Raw genomic sequence first — 11,258 nt, 5'->3', positions numbered from 1 at the left:
GTCGCATCGCCGCGAAGGTGTCGATAAGAAAACTGCTGATTGATGAATTTTAATGTTTTAATATATATATTTTTTTTAAATGCACATGATATTTTATATAATAGATTAATAATTAAATTTGATTTTACTATGGAAAAACTGATTTAAAAAGATCCCAAGATGTTTTTGAATAGCCACAGTTTGTTTTGACTACGAATAGAAAATGATACATTTGTAATAAAGTATTTCTGAAGTGATATTTGTAGAAATACGAATACAATTATGCATATGCAAGTATATGAATGTGAAATGTCATTAGTGTCACTGATGACATATGACTTATATGATGTTAATGACTTTGACTTTTAGTGTGTTTATGGCGGTATTATTATAAAAAGGATAGAAGTTAAGGAAAACGTGTTAAAAACCTTTTTTGGACATTTATTCTTTCAATACAGCGTGTTCAAGTAACCGATAGTTTTATTCCACTGTGCAGCATCTCTGCGAACAGGTTATGGGCCCAGAATTGCCATTGAAGTGGTAAAAGTTATTCAAATCGGCAGAAGGTTTCCCGTGTATGTTCCAGTGTAAAACTACGGTAAAATAGAAGAATAAAATGGCAACCAACCAGAATAGCAATATCGGGACAGTCAAACCATTTGACGGAAATGGATTTTCCAATTGGGAATTCCGGTTAAAGCTCCTACTCGAGCATTACGATGTGCTGGATGTCTTAACACAGGAACCTCCAACAGAAGATGAAACCAAGTTAGCAAGCTTCAAAAAAAGGGATTTGAAAGCTAGGAATTTAATAATTCAGTGTATTGCTGACAATATTTTGGACTTGGTTAGAAGAATTCTTGGAATGGCTAAATATTTAGGCAAATTTGTTCCAAACATGTCTAAGGTGACCGCACCCCTTCGGAATCTGACCCGATTAGATAGTCTCTGGGAATGGAACAATGACCATGAGAGGTCTTTGTCTCAATTGAAACATTTATTGACAACCGCTCCAGTACTCAAGTTTTTTAATTCAAAGTATGATATAACAATTGAGACAGATGCCTCCAAAGATGGCTTAGGGGCATGTTTATTGCAAAACAATCATCCTATTGCCTTTGCTTCTCGGAGTTTAACTCCTACCGAGCAGAAATATGCACAGATAGAAAAAGAAATGCTGGCAATTGTTTTTGCTTTTCAAAAATTTCACTTTTTTGTTTATGGTTTAAAAGTCACTGTATTTTCTGACCATAAACCGCTAGAAGCAATTTTCAAAAAGGATTTGGCGTCTATATCATGTCGCTTACAGCGCATGCGTTTACGATTATTAAACTATGACAGTCATATTATTTACAAGCCAGGAAAATATTTATACATCGCAGACACCCTGTCTAGGGCATTTTTATCAGATACGGGGCTAAAAAGTGATCAAGAGTTCAACTTTGCAGTGCATTCGCTGATTAAAAATATGCCTATTTCAGTTGAGCGTAGAAATCAGTTTCGAACAGAGCTGGAAAAAGACCAAGAACTAAGAATTGTATTGGCGTATTGCAATAAGGGCTGGCCTGGAAACAAAAACAATGTTCCTGAAGGCTCTCGTCATTATTTCAAACTTAAAGATAATCTAATTTATTCTGATGGTCTATTATTTTTTTCAAATAAGCTTGTTGTTCCAACTGCACTAAGACTTGAAATGCTTAAATTACTCCATGAAGGACATCTGGGGATTGAAAAAATGAAGTCGCGTGCTCGTCAAATATTTTATTGGCCTGGTCTTAGTACTAATGTTGAATCATTTGTAAAAGCTTGTCAAGTTTGTGAATCTTATGCGCGTAAACAGCAAAAAGAGTCTATTATTTTGTATCCCATACCTGAACGTCCCTGGGAACGTGTAGGTGTTGATATTTTCACATTTGGAAGCAAAAGTTTCCTAGTTGTTTTTGACTCATTTTCAAATTGGTTAGAGGTATGCCACATTAGAGATAAATCAGCGACATCTGTGATAGGGACCTTGAAAAGCATTTTTTCGACCTTTGGTTGTCCTGATACTGTATGCTGTGATAACATTCCTTTCAGTAGTGCAGTGTTCAAAGAATTTGCCACTGTATGGAACTTTAAAATTGTAACGAGGAGTCCTAATTATCCCCGCTCAAACGGACTTGCAGAAAAGGGGGTAGGCATAGCAAAAAATATGATTAAAAAATCAATAAGAAGTAATGAGGATCTGGACATTGCGTTGTTGCAATATAGAAATTCACCACTTAAGCATATGGGTTATTCACCGGCACAATTATTGATGAGTCGCACTTGCAGAACTAGAGTGCCAATTGGTTCTGAGCTCTTGCAACCAAAGTTGTGTGAGAATGTTAAAGAAAATCTGATTAAGAAACAAAACATATACAGGCAGTCTTATAATCAGCACGCTAAGGATTTGAAACCCTTAATTCCCGGTAATAGTGTGACGGTTTACAATGATGTAAAAAAACAGTGGGAACCAGGTGAGGTTGTTCAGACTCACGGTTCCCCTCGTTCTTATTTAGTGAAAAATCACTATAATAATGTTGTTAGACGTAATCGAGTAGATTTAAGAGAATCAAGCAATCAGTTTGTACCAACATCTGAAGATGGTGAAACCAACATACCAGACACTTCATGTGCACATCAAGACCAGCCCCAGTCATGGGTCACTGTACCAAGTGCACGCGTTTCACTTAATAATAGTTATGAAAACCCCCCAAAAGCTAAGAGTCCTATTAACGATGCTCAGAATTCCACAGGAACTCGGACTAGGTCTGGTCGTGTTGTTAAAGTTCCCCAACGACTTAACCTTTAGGGGAAAGATGTAATATATAGTTAGGTATAAGTTATTACTAGTTTATAGTATAAGAGTGTAGTGCTAGTGCCACACAACAAGGACATTGTCACAACTGTCAAGTGACAACCTAACCCTTTGTCTGGTAAATGGCGCGGCGTGAGCAACTGCTGGGTGTATCTTGCATCTTGGTGTTTACACTATTATTAATAAACCTAGTTAAGTTAACACACTTGTAGAGTTATTTATGTCCTGGATACCCTGAATAATACACTCAGCTTTTGTCTGCTATGCCTGAAACTTACCACTCTGTGACCACAGCCATTGACATCTTATTTTGTCAAAACATAAGTGAAGTTACAATAGATTTTGTCAAGAGTAAACTACTTATGGAAGAAGTTAGGCAAAATAAACTGAGAGGAGAGGCTGGTATTTCTCAACAAAATTTTACAGCAGAAAGTAGAAGACCTCCTTCAAAGAAGTTTCAGTTTAATTGTTATTACTGTGGTAAGAAGGGCCATAGAAAGTCTGAGTGTCTCAAGCGCAAAAGAGAGGAACAACAAAGAAATAAACAGTGCAATGTGGCCGACGATGATGACGAACTTGTCTTTAACATCTGTCGAGTCAATCCCTGAAGCAAATCTACATGAAATGTCTGTAGTTAATTTCATAGTAGACAGTGGAGCCACTAATCATCTTGTTACTAAAGAAATGGACAGTTTTCTGATAGAATCCAGGTCAGTAAACCAGAAGATCAAAGTAGCTAAACAAGGAGAGGTGGTAACAGCTCACCAAGAAGGGACACTTTTATTGGAGACAAATAAAGGCAAGAAAGTAAAATTGGAAAATGTTTTGTTGTGTGATACATTAACACACAATTTACTATCTGTCAAGAAAATTGAAGAAAGAGGCCAGAAAATTATTTTTGAAAATGGACTAGTGAAAATACAAAAAGGACAGAATGAAACAATAGCAACAGGAAAATCAAAAGGAAACTTGTATATTCTAACATTCAAGATGAGGAATAGTTATGCCAACCAAACTGATGCAGATATGGACTTATGGCATCGTCGAATGGGGCATTCAAGCAGGTACCCAATCGCTAATGTATGCAGAGTTTGTTTGCAAGGTAAGCAAGTACAATTTCCATATAAATCTCTTAGAGATGATAGAAAAGCAAGTAGACTTTTGGAAGTGATATCATCAGATGTTTGTGGTCCTATCACTCCAGCTTCCATTGATAACAAAAGGTATTTTGTTACATTTATCGACCATTTTTCACATTTCACATGTGTGTACTTTATGGAAAACAAAAGTGAGGTTGTCAATCATTTTAAAAAGTACATTGCCTTGGTACAAGCTAAATTTAATGGTATACCAAGTCGATTGAGGTGTGACAACGGGGGAGAACATATTTCTAGAGATTTTAGAAATTTTTGTGCAGACAAAGGTATACAGATTGAGTACACTGTGCCCTACACTCCACAACATAATGGTATTGCCGAAAGGATGAACAGGACAGTAATGAATATGGCGCGTTGCTTAATCTTTGAAGCAGGAATGGACAAAACTTTTTGGAAAGAGGCAGTTGCTACTGCTGCTTACTTAATAAATAGACTTGAGTCTTCAGTTTTACCAACTGGAAAAACACCATGTGACATATGGTACAAGCAGAAGCCTGATTTGAACAAAATTAAAGTTTTTGGAAGTGTAGCATTTGTACATATTCCAGCTGAACGGAGACAAGGAAAGCTAGAGCCACAAAGTGAAAAAATGTATATGATTGGCTATACCAACAATAGATATCATCTGTGGAACCCAAAAACAAAAACCATTATTAGTGCCAGAAATGTCATCTTTGATGAAAATACCAATTTTCCAGGACAAGAAACTCCAAACACTTTATTGCCAGATGTTGACCTTGAAGAAAATGTACCAGAAACGAATATCAAAGAAAGTAAACCAGAATCTCCCGAGCTTGAAGGTCACGTCAACAGAGAAAAGCCAAAAGTTGGAACACAGCCTATTAGGAGAAGTACAAGAACTGTAAAACCACCCATAAAATTTGATGATTATGAGATGGAAATGTTAATGGCTATGTCAGTTGGAGATTTTTCAGAAAATGTACCTGAAACTTATGAAGATGCAATTGACCAAGAAAGTCATGGCGAATTAGGTTGGAAACAAGCTATCAAACAAGAATTGGAAGCATTGGAGAATAACAACACCTGGACAATTGTGCCTAAAGATGATGTTCCAAAAGAAGAACATGTTATTGACTCCAAGTGGATATTCAAAGAAAAGGACTTAAACGGAGTTAAAGTGAAAAAGGCTAGACTGGTAGCTAGAGGTTACCAACAAACTGACTTTAGTGAAGAAGTGTATGCACCAGTTGCTCGAATGGTGACTATAAGAGTGTTTTTTTCTCTTGCAGTCAAAGACAATTTAGTGATACATCAATTGGATGTAAAAAGTGCCTTTTTGAATGGGACTTTGAAAACTCCTGTGTACATGTACATCCCAAAAGGAGTTGATATGTCTACTGATGCAAACCTTGTATGTAAGTTGCAAAAATCTTTATATGGTCTTAAGCAGTCATCAAAATGCTGGTATGAAACCTTTAATCAATATGTGTTAGAATTGGGATTTTTAAGATCCAAAAGTGATCCATGCTTCTATTATAAAATGAAAACTGATTCTAAAACATATTTGCTTGTGCATGTAGATGATTTAATAATGTTGTCAAGTAGTGAGTCAGATATTTATAATATTAAACAGGACTTTACGAAAGCTTTTCAAATGAAAGATTTAACTAATTCAACAAGTTTGAGATTTTTAGGATTAGATATTAAAATAGATAGGAATGAGATTTTTATTTCGCAAAAAGACCTGATTGAAAAAGTTCTTAAGATTTTTAACATGACTGATTGTAACACAAGTAATATACCAATTCATCCTAATGTTAATTTAGAAAAATGTACTGATGAAACTTCAAATTCAAACTTACCATATAGAGAACTAATCGGATATCTTATGTACATAATGTTAGGAAGTCGACCTGATTTATGTTATGCAATCACTTACTTTAGTAAATTTCAAAATTGTTTTACAGAAACTCATTGGAGACATTTAAAGTGCGTTTTGAAATACTTAAAAGGAACTAAAAATTTTGGTTTAAAGTTTTCAAAAACAAAATGTGATATTGCAAATGATACCCTTTTAGCCTATGTTGATGCGGACTTTGCCAATGATGTGTCAGATAGAAAAAGTGTGTCAGGATACTTAATTTATGTTTATGGTAACTTAGTTTTATGGAAAACTAAAAAACAGTGTACAGTTTCTATTTCAAGTTCTGAAGCAGAATATGTTGCTTTATCCCAATGCCTAACTGAAGTCATCTTTATAAAACACCTTTTGGAAGATATTTTAAATACAGAGATTATTGACCCTATTAAAATATTCGAGGACAACCAGTCCTGTATAAAAATGGCTTCAACCCTCGAAACAAAGCGAAGTAAGCATATTGACGTGAAACATCATTTCATACGTGACTATGTATTAAGAAATGAAATCGAGTTACACTATGTAGAAACAGGTGAGCAGATTGCTGACATGTTTACAAAACCTTTATCAATGAATAAATTTAAGTATTTCAGAAATAATTTAAATGTTATGGAGGATTTGTAGAAATGTAACAGTCTTGCTCAATTTACATTTTAGTTTAGTATTTTGTTCATGCTTATGTTAGTTTTAGATTTGCAGAATTGCGGGGGAGTGTAGAAATAGGAATACAATTCTGCAAGTATATGAATGTGAAATGTCATTAGTGTCACTGATGACATATGACTTATATGATGTTAATGACTTTGACTTTTAGTGTGTTTTTGGCGGCAGAATAATAAAAAGGATATAAGTTAAGTAAAACGTGTTAAAAACCCTTTTTTGCACATTTATTCTTTCAATACAGCGTGTTCAAGTAACCGATAGTTTTATTCCACTGTGCAGCATCTCTGCGAACAGGGTGTACAATATGCAATTAAAACCCAGGTAGAAGGTTGAAGGGGAGCCAGAGGGAACAGCCGTTGTCCATGGTTTGGGTCTTGTTAACTTTAGGTATCCACGAATTTCGAGTTGTTTTTTTTTTTTAACATGTAGATTATGGCTTATACACGTATGGTAAATCCAAAACGGACCATAGGAAAACCGTGTAACGGACAGAGAAACATAGATAAATGCATGTGCAGGACAAAGACAGAACACGAAAAAAATATCAAGGGCCAAAATTTGAGCGCGCTGTTGCCAAACGCCTAAGTATCTAATACCGTCGACAAAACCAATTTTGTTGTTGGATTGTTCCTAATTTATTTCCATTCATTTGGATAATCTGTCTTCGGTCAGCGAGCTGTATTTAGTCCGATTTCTGTCTATTTGTTTAACAATTTGAATGAAATTATTTACTTTTCATTTAGCAGTTGAATTGCTATAGCGCTACCACACCTCCCTATATTTCATCTGTCATCTGCGATTAAAATCTAACCTCAAATGTCAAATTAAAAGTAAACAAGAAATCATTTACAGTGGCAGGCATATTAATACCAGAATGTACTCCTATTAGTCCTATTATTGTAAGATTTTAGGAAAACATGAACAAATAACACTATTTACACAATAATAAGAGTTCCTCTAGTTGACGGCCTTCTCAATTTAAGGTAGGAAACTCCCCCCAGACAATTCATCAGTGAGAGAATAGCAAGAGACTCCTAGTGTAGTGTTATTAATAAGTTATTTTTAGGGAGTAAAGCCGATTTGCTAGCTTAGCCATACAACATCGCAACTTTTATTGAGTCTAGAGTCCAGTTACCAACAAAGCCACATTTAAGGAACCAACTAACAAATGGGGTGTACAGTATTCTGTTGTTATTAGCGAAGTTACTTAGTTGAATGTTTGAATGACAATGATATAATAAGGTGTGAAACATCTAAAAGCTTCAGTTCACTAGACAATATACAAGCCATCTGATCCAGTGTTCAGGTTGTGTTCAATCAATTTGCCAAAAGATATAATACTTAGATCAGTGCTCCAATTTAATTAAATTGTAAACAATTTTATGGTTGCTGAGCAATTTTTTGTGTGACAAGCAAGTTCATCTCCCAACTTGGTTGATGTAAAATGAAGTGTAAAGTTGGCTAATGACTGTGCTTTTTAATTTACAGTTGTAGTTTCAGATCATGCACACAGAAGGTTGTAACACAGAATTCATTCTCCCACTATCTGTATTGCTAAGGAATGCAACCAACAATGTACTTAATAATTATTATATCAAGTCTATGATTATATCAGTTCAAAAAATAATGTAATATGGTTATTTGTAAGTATAATAGTGTGTTTTATCATAGGAAATACAATAACAAAAAGTTTTCAATCAACATATCTATCTGCCACTGTAACCAAAATGAAGGTGCAGACACACATGCTCATAAAAAGGCTTGCTTCTTAGCATATGCCAAGAATGATTGTACCCTTCAGCTGTTCACATTTCCTAGCAATAGGCATGCCTGCTTTAAGTAGACACTATGTACTTTATGGCTTGCTCATAAGCAACCGAACTTCAGATGTGCCAAAAGCATGCCCCCTTTCACCTATGCTCCAGATAGTAGGTATACTAAAAAATCTAAATACGTATTGCTATTTTATGAGCATGATATTTGGAGCAAACCATGTCCACACATGCTGCTCCACACAAGTAGCAATTGGTCAGTAATAATGTATGTATGTAATACTAATGACATGCTTTTGTGTTTTTATTGAACATGTTTGTCTGCACCTCTATTCTTAGAGTTTAGTTGATTCCTTATGATTATGAATAAAATACATAGTTAATATTTTACATAGTAAATAGGTGTTATCAAATAATAATATGGTCTAGGGGTTTTACCTTTAGGCATATTTTGGTCAAAGTATTAACTTGAGTTTTAAGCTGTAGGAGTAACATAGCATATCTCATTATATCAGAACAAGTTAAAATAAAATAGTCAAGATAGACAATGTACACAAATGCCAACATTTTTTTTTTGTTATAACCTACTTAAAAATTAAATTGGTTTCATGGAGAATATTTTTGACCTTCTAATGAATGGAAACACACTTTTATTTTGTTTAAAAACATGCTGTTTAGTATAACTAAAGGAACGTGTGTTATAATGTTAAACCCACCATGTTTATAACATACAAGAGGAGAATCAAAGGGCAGATTTATAAAAATAAATGTTACTTAATATTTTTCTTAATTTCCTTCTATTGATGTTACTGATGTAAGAAAGTTATGGAATGCTACTAAATATTTAATTTAACATTATTGAACTGTCTTTAAGTAAAAATCTGTTCTTTTAAATAGTATGTATGTAAATAAATGTATTAAAATTGTATGTAAGTGTTGGTTTTTTTAAAAAAGCCACAAAATTTAAAATTTTATTTTGTAGCAGGATTCTCTCAAAATTTCAAAAATCTAGACTAGGCTAGTTTGGTACAATTAATTGAATTATTAATACATTATCATTTAGACCACTTATCTTAGTATTCTATTAGTTCTTTAGTACGCAAACTCGAAATCATAGTCATTATAAAACAATTACGGATAATCAAAAATTCTGAACGCAGCCTGTCAAAAGTATTAGGCTCAACTCAAAAATCAACGCGGGCTTATTTTCAAATGACATGTCGTTTATCCTTTTTTTCAAATAAACATTTTGTATTTGCAAATTGAAGTTTTCTTGTTCTGTTTTATTACGTCCTTATACACTACCTATTACACTATTATTATACATATTACATTACTGAATATTTATTAATTAGATAAGTGAAATAAATGACCTAATTAACGGTTTGCGCCCCAGATAAAGGTAAGGCTTAAAATGCTTTTAAAATTACATTTTTGGCAACATTTTTTGTTTTCAAGATGTTTTCCGTCGAAGAACGAGTACAAATTATTAAATGGTACTATTCTGGTTGTACAGTGGAGGAAATTATCGGAAGATTCATATTTATGTTTGAAAATCGACCTGTGCCAGCGAGTACGACAATTAAAGATATGGTCCATAGATTTGAAAATACTGAGTGTACGCAAAACTGTACCAAATGTAGAGATCACGATTTTCCGCAGCCTCCCGAAGGTATCCGTCATCCTCGAAATGAACATCAAGAGCAGCGCGAAACGGCAGTTTGCAGTTTGGCAGAAGTCAACTTCCCATGTAATAGTACTGCTATTGCTGCGGAGCTTGACTTTGAAATACTTTAAAACGGAACAAGTACCGGTGCTATAAGTTACGCACAACACAAGAAATATTTCCGGAAGACTGCGAAAAACGAATGTTGTTTTGCGAAGACATGTTTGAAAGGTCTAACTAAGACAACACTTTCATAGCTAATATTTTATTTACCGATGAGTCCTTTTTTCTTTTCCCTTTTTCCTTGCATGGTCGTCACAATCCGTCCGTTACTGTGGCTTATTCAAGCGAAAATAGGCATATAAGCGTACCTATTCGGACTCAATATCCGCAAAAGGTCAATATTTGGGCTGGCATTTTAAACAATCATATTATAGGACTTCTTGCCACTTCTGCATAAACAATTTGTTATAAGCGTCCCTAAAGAAAGAAATCTGGTGGTCAAATTTGGCATACTGGCCAGTTAACAGTACCATCACGCCAATCCGCCGTAAGAAAAAAAGAATGAGCTGGACAGCCGCCATGTTATTACCAACACATGGTCATTCATCGATTTAAATTTATTTCTTTATTTTCTTCGTTCTCTCTTAAGAAGTAGCGTATTTTGTCGCGTTAATATTTCCATCAATAAAAAAGACCAATATTATCGCCCACAATGTCACACCAAACATTAACCATTCAAGGTAGGGACCTTTCTTTTTCAAAAAAGAAAAAAATAATAAAATGTTCTTGCGTAGCGAAGCAACAACAATTTAAGTTTTTTTTTTTTGAAAAACGTACATTCATTATACACACACAGGACATTCGTCATTTTAAACTAAAACTTGAATGTAACTACTTCAATATTGTCACAAGTAGATTTTCGTTAATTACTTATTCAGCAAATAATCGGCCACTGACCGAAACAAGTCGTCGACCACTTGAGTTGCAAAATAAGCAATCGAACCTTTTTAGAACGGAAGCTAGCTAAGGTGTTGCAATCGCCAGTCAGCAATAAGTCATCAATTGTTCGGACAATGATCCAAGTGCTTAGACAAGCAATTAAGAAATTGAACTGACTAAGGGATCGCAATACCTTACAATAAATAGCCGAAAAATTTGGAAGGAAGTTTAGTCAGAAATTATCCGCGAAAACTAAACGGTTCGGTCGCGAAAGTTGAGGGAACTCTACCCTGACACTTACCCTCGTCCAAAATGGTTTGTGAACTAATTATCATGTAAGTACAAGATTATTTGAATTGAA

General features: G+C 34.5%; 1 long non-coding RNA gene across 1 annotated transcript; it reads left to right on the top strand.

Moving 5' to 3' along the window:
- The first annotated feature begins 7,285 nt into the window (after positions 1-7,285).
- LOC145737027 (uncharacterized) lies at positions 7,286-8,847 on the top strand. The gene is made up of 2 exons (XR_014180196.1): positions 7,286-7,529; positions 7,584-8,847. It is a non-coding gene; the product is annotated as an uncharacterized LOC145737027 (long non-coding RNA).
- Positions 8,848-11,258: the final 2,411 nt, after the last annotated feature.

This window comes from Ips typographus, linkage group LG13, assembly GCF_016097725.1.
Source record: "Ips typographus isolate SLU linkage group LG13, UJ_Ityp_2.0, whole genome shotgun sequence".
In the NCBI taxonomy this organism is placed as follows: domain Eukaryota; kingdom Metazoa; phylum Arthropoda; class Insecta; order Coleoptera; family Curculionidae; genus Ips; species Ips typographus.
This window is presented reverse-complemented; position numbering and strand designations above follow the sequence as displayed.